Genomic DNA, 14,384 nt, shown 5'->3' on the forward strand with positions numbered 1-14,384 from the left:
TATGAATATCATATAGCACTATATTATGTTTACTCTGGACTAAACCAAATAAACATTTGAATTGGGAAAACTACTGTGGGAGGCAACCCTGGAAAGTAAAGAAAGTCTGTATATACTTGTTTTTTTTTAATAATGTATTACAATTTACAGGAACGTGTGATCTCAGAATGTTCCATAGCTCCAGAAGAAAGCCCTGTAGCTGTTTTTTTTTGCATTGAAAGCTTTTTTGTTAAAAAGGTACATTTCACACAATTTTTACATTCCATTTAAGACACCAGCTAATATATAATATATTTACAGTATTGAAAATTATTTTTAGTCACATCTTTGGAAATACAATAGCAATTTTTTCCCAAAAACATTTTTTTGAAAAATGTAAATGACATACAACACGTTTCTATGTATTACAATTAGTACTGAGACATCAGTCATAAAAAGGATTAAAATAAGTGAGAAGAACAATTTGAAATTATGTAACACAATAACGTTTGCTAGCACAGAACATAATATCACACCACATACTGTGGATGAAGAGGTGGGTGGAGGCCAGTTATATTTAATACCCTCCTTTGCATAATGATTGTTAAAACTAGAAAGTTGGGAGCTGTGGCGATATAAAGTTGTGGCCATCTGAGCGTTCGTTCCATCAGTCTTGCCAAACACTTCAATTGCCCAGGATTGTACAACTTTGCTTTTGCTACTCAGATTTTGTTTTTGATCTATGGCATTTGCCGCATAGTGTACAAAATTATACCATACATGTTTGTGGTGTGCTGCATTATCCTATGTCTGGCTGCAGCTTCAAATAGCAAATGTGTTTACATGTTGTTATAAGTATTGTAGCACTCATTCCCGGAAGGGCCGCTGGAAATGACCCAGATCCCCCCTACTTGTTCAGAGGCTACCAGTTCCAAGCACATCGACAAACACAAACTCAGTCTAGGGGATGTATTTTTGTAGATTTCTTGCAGTAATTTAACAGGAGAAAGGGATGTGGGTGCATGATGCTCCAAAAATGCAACACAGGAACAAGAGGACAGATTCTCGAGTAAAAATCCTTTATCAGCAGCCTTAAATGTTGCTGAAGGTAGTGGGGATAGACAGCTCATCTGAGACTCTGTATAAGCAGTCACAGTCCATATAGTAAACTCTGCCTTCCAATCCTCAAAACACATGCATATCTGTAGTCCTAGGCAAAGGACTTACTCACAATGCCCAAGGACAGCTGTCTCCAACCAGCTTCCATGTGACTCTTCAGTGAAAAAGGGGTCCTTCTCCAACCCAGCTACCAAAGGTAGTGTCCTATAGCAAATGTCTTTAAATCCAGGTTCTCCATGCCCTCAGCCATCCACATACTAAGGCAAAGCAGCCACAGCATCCCAGTAACACAGCTGCCTCCCAGGCTAGAGACACCAGGAGAATAGAGCTCTGAACAAACCTGTTCAAACATTTATCTTCCCCCAGACACCTTCTAAGCACCCCTTCCCAGTGATTGGCTAAGGTCAGATAAATATTTATAGCCCAGTGGCTAGCCCTCCTACTCAATCTCTAGAACCATCTTTCAGAGGCGAGCAGGAGTAATCAACTGCCAGGTTAAGGGATAGACTGGGTACATCTGGGTACAGCAGAGCCATACCAAATATGGAGAACAGTGTTTTTGGGCTCTCTTCTCCAAATAAATGAGCAACAAGATCTTTACCATGACTTTATTACATAGTCATGTCATCACTTACTACAGTAGCTCCTTTGGTTATGATATGTTTTGGATGTCTAGCTATCCTTCATGAAGCTCAGATCATATACTAAGTAAATATGTACATGGCTAATGGTTATCTACAATATAATCAAACAAGTACATATTTGGAATAAAGACATGGACAATACTAGTACCCACTCAATCATGTTTGATTGATTTCTGTACGTACACAGTGAATGGTCATCTATGACATAACCAGACAAGTAAATACTTGGAATAAAAGCATAGACATCACTAGTGTCCAACTGCCCGCTCATGTTTAATTGAGTTACTACAGTGAAGCTGTACTAGGCTTCAGGAGGATAATGGTGTTGATATGTTGGAGAAGGGTTTGGTAGGATTAAATCAAATGCAACCCATAAGCTATGCAGTAAAACATGTTTTATGTGTTAACCTTTTTCAATTGAGTACTGTTTCAATAGTATATGAATCAGTGTTACATACAAAGGCATATTTACCATGAGGCAAACTAGGCATTGGGCTTTGGGTGGCATTTTCGGGGGGGGGGGGGCGCTTCCCCAGGCTGCTTCAGATGCTGAGCAGTGCAAAGTACTCCTGCCCATCAAATTCAGCAATGGGGGGATGGAAGCAGAGAGGAGCCCTGGGCATTTTGTGGCAATAGAAAAAAAAAATTTCCAAGCCAAGTTGACTTTTTAATCGCTTTCCGCTTGCATTCGAAGTAATGTCCTGTACTACATTTCCCGCCAATTAAAATATTAAAATAAAGACCTGGCCTGCACAGAGGATTGATATAGAAGAGGCAATGACTTAGTTATGGAAATGTGGCATAGGACATTACTTTGCCTGCACCCGGAAGTGATTAAATAATCCGCTTTTTGCCTGGTTAGCTGTCACAACCATCCAATCGCAAATGACAATGGTACAAGAGTCTGGGGCGTAATTTCTTCTGGAAGGTAAGATGTTTGTGACAGACTTTTTTTCTCCCAGAAGGAGGAAGGATGGACATGCCATTCATATTCTGCAACCTGGGATCTCTCCCCCCCCGTCTCCCTCCCTCTCCTTCCCTCTCCCCCCCCTCTGTCTCTCTCGCTGTCTCCCTCTCTCTCTCCTTCCCTCTCTGTCTCTCCCCCCCCCCCTCTCTCTATCTCTCCCTCTATCTCTTCCTCTCCCCCTCTCTCTCTAGGTCTCTCCCTCTATCTCCTCCCCCCCTCTCTCTCTCTGTCTCTCTCTCCCCCTCTCTCCTTCTCCCTCCCCCCCTCTCCCTCTCTCTCTCCCCCTTCCCCCCTCTCCTTCTCCCTCCCCCCCTCTCCCTCTCTCTCTCCCCCTTCCCCCCTCTCCTTCTCCCCCCCCTCTCTCCCACTTTCTCCCCCCTCTCTCCTTCTCCCTCCCCCCACTCTCTCTCCCTTTCTCCCTCTCCCCCTCTCTCCCTCTTTGTCTCTCCCTCTCCCCCCTCTCCCTTTCTCCCCCCCTCCCTCTTTGTCTCTCCCTCTCCTTCTCTTCTCCCTCCGTTTCTCTCTCTCTCCCTCTCCCTTCCTTTCTCTCTCCCTCTCTCTCTCTCTCTCCCCTTTTCTCTCTCCCTCTCTCTCTGCCTCTCTCCCCCTTTTTCTCTCGCTCCCCCTCCTCTCTGTCTCTTCCTCCCTCCATCACTTTCCTCTCTCTCTCTCTCTCTCTCTGTATCTCTCTCCATCATATCTCTCTCTCCCCTCTCCAAAAAAAAGATTTTATTTTTAAGAACAGGAGATACAGGCCAGTTATTGTCATTCTAATATATATTCACTTACTGACTGAAACACGTTGGAGTTTAGACTTTGCTATCCCTGGTATCTTTTTTAAAGAAGCCAGTGATAGCCCTTTGTTTTATTTGATTTATCTTTATTTTAAAGTCTCATGAACACTGAAATTTTTAGCTTGAAAAATTTCCCAAGCCCAGGGAGCTGCAGATGTCTTTTTTTTGTCAGTGTTTCCCATGCTTGCCCATATGGCGTATTTCCCCAAATGTGCCATTTTTATGTTGGGGAAAATATGATGCGTGCTTAGGTAAGTGCCGGTGCAGAAGTGATTCACATATATTGGCAGGTGTATGCAGCACCTGTTGCTCCCCGGGTGCATGAAAGCTCCAGGGATTTTTTGCTAATAAACATCCATGTGCATAAAGCCCAAGGTTTCTTCAAAGTACATATAAACTCCCTCTCTCTTTCCTTTTTTTTTTAAATTGTAGGGGAGGGGGCACCCGATGATTGTATTGCCTAGGGCAGCACAAAAACAAAATACACCACTGGTTTCATATTGTTGGATTTCACGGAGGTGACATAATTTATTGTTTAAACCTAGCCAATTTCCATTAAGCTATCTATCTCAAAATCTTTTGGCTTGACCGGATAATCTATAATGATGACCTATCATTACAGAGTGATTACCAAAGCTTCATTTTTCCCATAGAAATTCATGTGATCTGAAGTACTTACTAGTAGTAATTAGAGATGAGCGAATTATTCAAAAATTCGATTCGGCTGATTCGCCGAATTTGCGGGAGAAATTCGATTCGATGCAAATTTATTCGCCGCGAATTTAACTTATTTAAAGGGTTTCTAGGCTTCAGAGAGCCTTTATATTAGTGCAGAACACTGTACCTTTAATTTAAATGCCCTTGGAGTCTGCTGGGGAAGAGAAATAATACTGTCAGTCAGTATGACATGCAGATGAGTGCCGTCGATCTTAGAATCACCGCACACTTCACTCATTTGGGCAGTCACGGGGCACGACGAAGAAGAAGAAGAAGAAGAATGAAAAGAAGAATGAAAAGAAGAAGAAGAAGAAGAATGAAAAGAAGAATGAGAAGAAGAATGAAAAGAAGAATGAGAAGAAGAATGAAAAGAAGAATGAAAAGAAGAATGAAAAGAAGAATGAGAAGAAGAATGAAAAGAAGAATGAAAAGAAGAATGAGAAGAAAATGAGAAGAAGAATGAGAAGAAAATGAGAAGAAGAATGAAAAGAAGAAGAAGAAGAATGAAAAGAAGAAGAAGAATGAAAAGAAGAAGAAGAATGAAAAGAAGAATGAAAAGAAGAAGAAGAGAATGAAAAGAAGAAGAAGAAGAATGAAAAGAAGAAGAAGAAGAATGAAAAGAAGAATGAAAAGAAGAATGAAAAGAAGAAGAAGAATGAAAAGAAGAAGAAGAAGAATGAAAAGAAGAATGAAAAGAAGAAGAAGAAGAAGAAGAGGAATGAAAAGAAGAATGAAAAGAAGAAGAATGAAAAGAAGAATGAAAAGAAGAAGAAGAAGAATGAAAAGAAGAAGAAGAAGAATGAAAAGAAGAATGAAAAGAAGAAGAAGAATGAAAAGAAGAACAAGAAGAATGAAAAGAAGAAGAAGAAGAATGAAAAGAAGAATGAAAAGAAGAACAAGAAGAATGAAAAGAAGAATGAAAAGAAGAACAAGAAGAATGAAAAGAAGAAGAAGAAGAAGAAGAATGAAAAGAAGAATGAAAAGAAGAACAAGAAGAATGAAAAGAAGAACAAGAAGAATGAAAAGAAGAATGAAAAGAAGAAGAAGAAGAATGAAAAGAAGAATGAAAAGAAGAAGAAGAAGAATGAAAAGAAGAATGAAAAGAAGAAGAAGAATGAAAAGAAAAAGAAGAAGAATGAAAAGAAGAAGAAGAATGAAAAGAAGAATGAAAAGAAGAAGAAGAATGAAAAGAAGAAGAAGAAGAATGAAAAGAAGAATGAAAAGAAGAAGAAGAAGAATGAAAAGAAGAATGAAAAGAAGAATGAAAAGAAGAAGAAGAGAATGAAAAGAAGAAGAAGAAGAATGAAAAGAAGAAGAAGAAGAATGAAAAGAAGAATGAAAAGAAGAATGAAAAGAAGAAGAAGAAGAAGAATGAAAAGAAGAAGAAGAAGAATGAAAAGAAGAATGAAAAGAAGAAGAAGAAGAAGAAGAGGAATGAAAAGAAGAATGAAAAGAAGAAGAATGAAAAGAAGAATGAAAAGAAGAAGAAGAAGAATGAAAAGAAGAAGAAGAAGAATGAAAAGAAGAATGAAAAGAAGAAGAAGAATGAAAAGAAGAACAAGAAGAATGAAAAGAAGAAGAAGAAGAATGAAAAGAAGAATGAAAAGAAGAACAAGAAGAATGAAAAGAAGAATGAAAAGAAGAACAAGAAGAATGAAAAGAAGAAGAAGAAGAAGAAGAATGAAAAGAAGAATGAAAAGAAGAACAAGAAGAATGAAAAGAAGAACAAGAAGAATGAAAAGAAGAATGAAAAGAAGAAGAAGAAGAATGAAAAGAAGAATGAAAAGAAGAAGAAGAAGAAGAATGAAAAGAAGAATGAAAAGAAGAAGAAGAATGAAAAGAAAAAGAAGAAGAATGAAAAGAAGAAGAAGAAGAATGAAAAGAAGAATGAAAAGAAGAAGAAGAATGAAAAGAAGAAGAAGAAGAATGAAAAGAAGAATGAAAAGAAGAAGAAGAAGAATGAAAAGAAGAATGAAAAGAAGAAGAAGAATGAAAAGAAGAATGAAAAGAAGAAGAAGAAGAATGAAAAGAAGAATGAAAAGAAGAAGAAGAAGAATGAAAAGAAGAAGAAGAATGAAAAGAAGAATGAAAAGAAGAAGAAGAAGAATGAAAAGAAGAAGAAGAAGAATGAAAAGAAGAATGAAAAGAAGAAGAATGAAAAGAAGAATGAAAAGAAGAAGAAGAAGAATGAAAAGAAGAAGAAGAAGAATGAAAAGAAAAATGAAAAGAAGAAGAATGAAAAGAACAAGAAGAAGAATGAAAAGAAGAATGAAAAGAAGAAGAAGAAGAATGAAAAGAAGAAGAAGAAGAATGAAAAGAAGAATGAAAAGAAGAAGAAGAAGAATGAAAAGAAGAAGAAGAAGAATGAAAAGAAGAATGAAAAGAAGAAGAAGAAGAATGAAAAGAAGAATGAAAAGAAGAAGAAGAAGAATGAAAAGAAGAAGAAGAAGAATGAAAAGAAGAATGAAAAGAAGAATGAAAAGAAGAAGAAGAAGAATGAAAAGAAGAATGAAAAGAAGAAGAAGAAGAATTAAAAGAAGAAGAAGAAGAATGAAAAGAAGAAGAAGAAGAATGAAAAGAAGAATGAAAAGAAGAAGAAGAAGAATGAAAAGAAGAAGAAGAAGAATGAAAAGAAGAAGAAGAAGAATGAAAAGAAGAATGAAAAGAAGAAGAAGAAGAATGAAAAGAAGAAGAAGAAGAATGAAAAGAAGAATGAAAAGAAGAAGAAGAAGAATGAAAAGAAGAAGAAGAAGAATGAAAAGAAGAAGAAGAAGAATGAAAAGAAGAATGAAAAGAAGAAGAAGAAGAATGAAAAGAAGAAGAAGAATGAAAAGAAGAAGTATTCCAGTACAGCAAAAAGTGTATCTGCAGAGAGCTCCGCTATTTCTGACAGTTCTCTGACAGTTCCTTCACATTTACAGCGGTTGAAACATTGTATCTATTTATTTCCGAATAAAAACATCTGTATCCTAAATGGAAACAAATAGATACAATGTTTCAACCGCTGTAAATGAACTGTCAGAACTGTCAGAAATAGCGGAGCTCTCTGCAGTGACACTTTTGCCGGCTGATCGGGAAAAATTCGATTCGTGCACCCGAAGTTGGCTAAAATTCGGATTCGATGCGAATCAAATTTTTCCCGATATTCAAAACAAATTCCACTTCACCTGGTTCGATTCGCTCATCTCTAGTAGTAATATAACTGGTGAAATCATCAAACAACCCTGTAGAGATCATGGCTGAATTTAAGGGGTGCTGGGGTGGGCTGTGTCCTCCCCCAAATTTCAGATGTGTCCCTACCCATGGATGTTTTGCCTGGCCTGCTGAGTTCCTCCTCCAATTCCCACACTGCATATAGCCTGGGCACAAGAGGCAGCAGAGCTCCTCCTCCCCACACAGCACATAACTGACATTTCTTTAAAACACATCCTTGATCTGCACAGTGTGTAGCTGTACGGGTATGTTGCAGTTCTGACCTGTGAAATTCCTAGATCGCAATGGCAACATATCTGCAGTAGCCATGTACACATTTTGGAGATTAAGGCTATGCCTGTAAGGGAATTGCTGGGCAGGGAGGAGGAGATCTGCTATGTGCCCTGCCAGCAGTGACTCCTGTGCTCTTGCGGGTGGTGCGGAGCTGGTGTATGCCTACTGTCCATTCCATGCTATAAGTTCATGGGGTTCTAGGACTATGCAAGGCAGTGTGGGTCGGGTCACATGCTCTGCATGCTGGGCACCTTTTGGCATGGATCACACTCATCAATGCCCGGGACCAGGCAGAGACTGCTGTCATGTGAAAAAATGTGAAAAACGATTACCGCAAAAGTGCCTGCAGAGCTCAATCTCAGTTTTCATGGGACTGAGATTGAGCTCTGCAGTCAGTTTTGCAGTAGTTGTTTCTTATTTTGGGTCTCAATCCTGTGCAATGTCCTTTTCGGTCAGTTTACCATATTGACCGTGCTTATGCTTATCAGGTGATGTTTTTCTTGAAACTGTATATGCCGTCATAACCTTTGATACTGTTCTTCGCGACACGGCAAAGAAATTGGCAACTTCAGTTACAGAGGCACCAGCTAAGTGGGCACCAACAATTTGCCCTCTTTGAAGCTCAGTAAGCTCTGACATGACCTTGTAGTACTAGCAGCACACGCAGTGAATGACGAAAGTGAGGCTTCCCATCAGTTAGCTAGGTGTCTCATCACACAGCGGAAGCAAAGGAATGTTACACCACTTCCTCTTTCAATGCGAAACGTCATCACTTTCATACCTGTAAATTATGTAGTGTTTCCATTTTATTGTCTAACCCCTGTATATTGATGTGTACAAATCAAGATTTTACTCAGATCAGATCTATACTTGGACAGATGTTTGCCTCAGACCAATGATTCTATATGTAATGAACTCAATGAACTACCGTAGTAAAATGGCATTTAGGCCTCTTACAAGGTAATTTAGGAATCCCACTCTTCTTACAAAAATGAAAACATTCAGCTTCTCTCTCAAAGATCTGCAGTTTGTCAGCAAACGGTTTCCAAAGGATATACTGCTTCTACTGGATAATAAAAGACATAGGCGTTTATTTGGAGTCCCAGGTCTCCAGCAATCTCCAATTCCTCATTACTACTCCTAAATCTGGGGTACATCAGCTTTGACATTTCATGGTAGTGTCAAAGGTAGCCTATTCCTTCCTGACTTCCACACATGCCTGCTGGTCCACCACTATGATGTACTGCCTTACTGACCAGTAGGAATAAGCAAGAAGCTGGGGAGGGGCAAATTTCCACAATTGAAATGGACCAGAATTTGGAGGTTTTGAAAACTGCTGAAGGTATGTGTAGGCATTTTTTAAGCAATGTATATTAAACTTACTTTTTATACCATCAGCAATTTCTAACTTTTAAATGAAGCAAGATGGTACATGAAACTGTGCTACAAATAAAGCAGAGCATGCCTCTTAAACACACAGCTGGAAGGAATTACCAGTATTAACCTTGCTTACATATGGAGCAACAAAATACGTGTTCTTAGAACAATGTCTTTGCTGTGTGTGGTTCCTGTGAATTAACACATGCATAGCGCTAGTATTGATTCCAGTCATAGATGGTTACAAGCATATCAACAAGAGATATAATGAGATTAGTAAAAATAGATAAACGTAAGCCATGTCCAAGAAGAACAGTGTCAGGAGGTCCCAGCACCCATGCAACCAATATCCAGTAAATTAGGCTTGAAATCCCAGAAGGTCCTTTTAGAGCTGCTGCCTAAATGGTGTGTCCACCCCTGAATCATATCTGCTTTTAACTGTGCAGACCAACAAGCAAAAGAAAGGAGAGGTAATCCATTAGTGGTTGCCAGAGGAGGAAAACAAAATCAGAAAAAGTTATCATATCATAGCATACATTTGTAGGATTGACCATGCCCCCTTTACCTTGCTGCCCTGCCCATTGACCTACAAGGATTAAATGTGCATAACTAAATCTGAGAAAGACTCTGACAGAGGCCAAACATGTTGATCTTTTGGCATTTAGAAATTTGGAACAAGTAAAATAGTGGTGCAGCTTTTTGCATTAGCTGCAACATTGTGGGCGGGTGGGTTCGTGGTAATGGTTGTAAGTGAAATAGCACCTTAATACCAGAAATTTTATTTGATCTCAGAAGCTTTGTTTCACTATTGCAGAAAGTGTATGCTGTAATCAGTGGTGTATTTAGTTGTTGTGCTGCCCCAGGCAACACTAAAATTGGGTGCCCACCCCAAGCCCCACAACCACCACTCTCCGCCGACCACCCTTCCCCCCCGGGCCTCGCTGCCGCTATTCGACAAACACTCCCACCTTGCCTCGCCACTCTCTGCCAAACATCCCCCCTGTGTCCTGCCATTCTCCACCAACCACACCCCGGCCCCGCTGCCTCCACTCAATGCCAACCACAACTGCCAGGGCCCGCTGCCACCACTCTCTGCCAACCACACCCCCTGGCCCCACCGCTGCCACTTGCCACCAACCACCCACCCCCTGGCCTCGCTGCTGTCATTCTCTGCCAATCACCCCCCTTGGACCCTGCCACTGCCACTCTTGGCCAACCACCCCCTGGGAACCCTGCTACCCCTCTCCACAAAACACACAACCCTCCAGGCCCCGCTGCCACCACTCTCTGCCAAACACTCCCCTCCTTAGCCCCGCCACAGCCAATCTCCATCTGCCTAACCATTGCCTATCCCTGCCATTAGATCTCTCACCAGTTCTGGAAGTGTCCTTCTCCTTCCTTGGCTTTCTCGTTCCCTGCCATTCTCTATCTCCTCTCAGGACTGGACCTGCTTACTCCATCCTGCTCCATCCTCCCAGAAGCCTCTGATGGGTCAGTCCGCCCCTGCTCACCAGGTCCCTTTTTCCAGGGAGTGGCACCACCCCTCTAAAAATTGCCACCCTAGGCAAACGCCTTGTTTGCCTCACCGTAAATACACCACTGGCTGTAATGCAGAAATACACTGGTATTGACACTTTTTAATATGTTCATAGAAGTATGAGTCCTGTGAATTGAATGTGAAAGACAGAAGGCATCCCACTGGAATGTGAAAGAATGTGAGTGTATAGCTATGGGTACAAAGAAATTGTCATTTTCACCTCCAAAATGGAAAATGGTAGTACTTTATCTGCTCACCCCTATTAGATGTTTGACAGATAACTATAAAATAACCCTTTATTAAAGAAATATGAAGGCTGCCATTGATATATTTTCTGAGAGTTCCCTGGCTACTTTGCTAATCCAGTGGCCTTATTTCCTTCCAAGTCACTGACTTGGAAAAAGTAAGTATATTATAAATTCTGACATCATTTTGATTCTTCAGGTCAGCGTATTTGTCCCAAGCCAGGTTCTCAAACTATCGGAGCCAAAAACAGCCAGGCATTTGCTTTTTCAGAAGGAAGTCCGCAATGGCAGCTTCCACATGATAACATATGATATGTGTTTTTAGTTTATAATGCCATTATTTATAGTCTTGTCCTAATTTGCCTACAAACCAAGCTGACCAGAGCTGTAACATACCATAATACTCTCAGTGATGCAGTAACATTTCTTTGTTTTTTAAGCTGCGAATAATAGGTATGCTTAACCACTGTCACTGCAACCTCTCTTAGACAACTTTCTTTGCAGAAAAACACTAAAAATGTGAGAATATAAAGATGTTTTTATATTTCCAGCATTTACCTTCAAAGAAAGTTGTCTAAGACAAATTGACAGAAAGGAATGAAAATACAAAATACGTATTTACATATTACTTACATATTACATATATTAACCTCATCTACCTAGCCAGAAAACAATAATTTCACAATTATGGTCCTTTAACCATTTTAAGAATAACTACAATTCATATTTGCTCAGCTTTTTTTGGGACTCTAGTAATCAATTTAGTTTTGATGAATTTCTTAGAGTGGGAAGTGTCATGCCTGACAAGTTAAACAGGTCTGAGCATGTAACAGCCTTACAACTTTATAGTATTGATTTTTGTAACCTGGACTGTAGCTGATAACTGCTGGGGAACTTCTCCTTTTGTTGCTGCTGTAGTATTCTTCTGCAGTGTGGACAGGGTTAAACTGAATATTCATTAATGAAGAAGTGCAGCAGCCATCTTTAAGGAGGCCACTTTGTAATGCTCATCTATGGATTTTCTCCAGTACAGGGGCAGCCATCTTGGCTGTGTCTGGAGGATGGTGATTGACTGGATGAAACAGAGCAAGGGGACAGTGAACTGTTGAAAGGGAGCACTGTCATGCCACCAGCCTGTAGAATGCAGGCAAGAAGCCACTGTGAGGATAATGTGCTGCTGCAACCATTTTCTTGTGCTGAGCAGCTGATCGAGAACCCCACAAGGTTGCAGTAAAGGAAGAACATTTGTGTGCAGCCAGAGTTTGCTGCAGATACCTGCCCAAGAGAAGAGGGCTAATCAGAGACTGCTAATGCCATCATACTCTGTGAAATGCTGCATGTGAGGTGGATGGTCCTGGAAGCAAGCAGGTGAGTGGGAAAGAGACTGAGATTCTACTGCTGCTGGATGGACTGCCATAGCTGACCACAATCGGGTGAAAACTCAGAGAAGCAGAGAGACTGAGAACCTTCTCCCTGGGAGGGTGTAATTTGCATGCCTGGTGAGATTAGACTGTATTACAGAGAATTCCCACCATTTGTAAGGAAGGAAAGAGGGACAGTCTCAGCAGGAATGAAAGAGAGAGAGAAAGATAACAGCAACTTCTGTCTTTGTCTGACTTGAAATAGACCCTTACTGATTCACACACACATGTCTAGAGCCCCAGAAAAGGGTGGCATGGGACTAGTAAGAGGCTAACATCATACAAGTTAATCTGTTGACTGCTGAGAACTGCTGTGCTTTCATTAACCACTTGCCCTCCTGAGGATTTACCCCCCCCCCTTCCTGACCAGGCCATTTTTTGCGTTACAATGCTGCGTTACTTTAACTGACAACTGTGTGATCATGCACCCCTGCACACAGATGAAATTTACGTCTTTTTCTTCCCATGAATTGAGCTTTCTTTAGGTGGTATTTGATTGCCTGTGCATTTTTTTTTTTTGCACTATAAGCATAAAAACGACAATTTTGAGAAAAAAACAATATTTTGGACTTTTTGTTATTAAACATGTCCAGTAAAAAAATTTAAAAAATAAATTTTGTCATAAATTTAGACCAAAATGTATTATGCTACGTCTTTGCTAAAAAAAATCCCAATATGTGTAAATGAATTGGTTTATGTGAAAATTATAGCATTTACAAATGGCGGTATAGATACTGGGATTTTTTTTCCCTACTAGTAATGGCGGCGATCAGCGACTTTTAGCGGGACTGTAGTGGGCATTCTGACACTGGAGGGGAACTAACTAGGTGTCACTGACATCCCCAGTGACACCAATACAGTGATCAGTGCTAAAAAAAACAGTACTAATGACACTGGGCAGGAAGGGGTTAATGTGAGGGGCGATCACAGGGTTCACTGTGTGTAGGGAGTGTTTTACTAGGGGGTGTGCTTCACTGTCACAGCCATCCCGAGCAGTGTGCCTGAGCTGACAGGGAGGAAGACTGTAAAGAAAACAGTCTTCCTTCCGATCGGTGATTGCCAGTAATCACCGGCCGGGACCCGGTAATTGACATCAGCGGATGCTAATGGTGGCGCGGGCAGGGCGCCCCCTACACGGAAATGCAAAATCATGTACATATACGTGATGTTGCGCACCTGGGCCACTATGTTGCAGTATATCTGCTATATGGCGGTGGGTAAGCGGTTAAGGGCCTCAACTTTACTGCCCAATGTTGTTTTTTTGGCAAGAGGGATAAAATTAGTACTGTTAAAGCAAGTTAAGACTGTCTTTATATGCTGTTGCTAGGTAAATGCAGTTCAGTTATGTTAGTTTCTTTTAGTCAGAATACTACAGCTGTTTAACCAGAACTCTCAGAGTAATGTAACTGTTGTCCTATTGAGTATATAAGAACACTTGCTAAATGGCTAAGTGCTGGGTGAGCGAGGTGCGTCATCTTCAGCAGTGCATAGAAATCACAAAACAATTCAACAGCTAGTCTGGGGATAGCACTACATTTCAAACAGCTATATTTCAGGGGTAGAATGGGGTACACATGTTTTTCTCTTAAATATAACAAACATATAATGATAATTTTGTAAGCATTTTTGTTACTTTTCGGGGGCAGCACAGTGGCTAAATGGTTAGCACTTCCGCCTGGCAGCACTAGGGTCGTTGGTTCAAATCCCAGCCATGGCACCTCCTGCCTGGAGTTTGCATGTTCTCCCTGTGCCTGTGTGGGTTTCCTCCAGGTCATCCAGTTTCCTCCCACACTCCAAAGACATGCTGGTAGGTTAATTGGCTCCTGTCTAAATTGGCCTTAGTATGTGTATGAATGTAGGTTAGGGACCTTAGATTGTACACCCCTTGAGGGTTAGGGACAGATGTGATTGTACAATATGTAAAGCACAGCATAAATTGACAGCACTATATAAGTACCTGAAATAAATAGTAAGAATAAATCTAAATATTCAAATCCTTCAAGATTATAAAACTCTAAATTCTGTAAAAGAACAGACAACTATAAAGTAACCAGAAAAAATGTACAAATTGAGTCTTTTGATGTGAAATAATCTATAA

The sequence above is a fragment of the Staurois parvus genome, unplaced genomic scaffold (assembly GCF_062004578.1).
Source record: "Staurois parvus isolate SC_StPar_1 unplaced genomic scaffold, SC_StPar_1.0 ptg000670l, whole genome shotgun sequence".
In the NCBI taxonomy this organism is placed as follows: Eukaryota; Metazoa; Chordata; class Amphibia; order Anura; family Ranidae; genus Staurois; species Staurois parvus.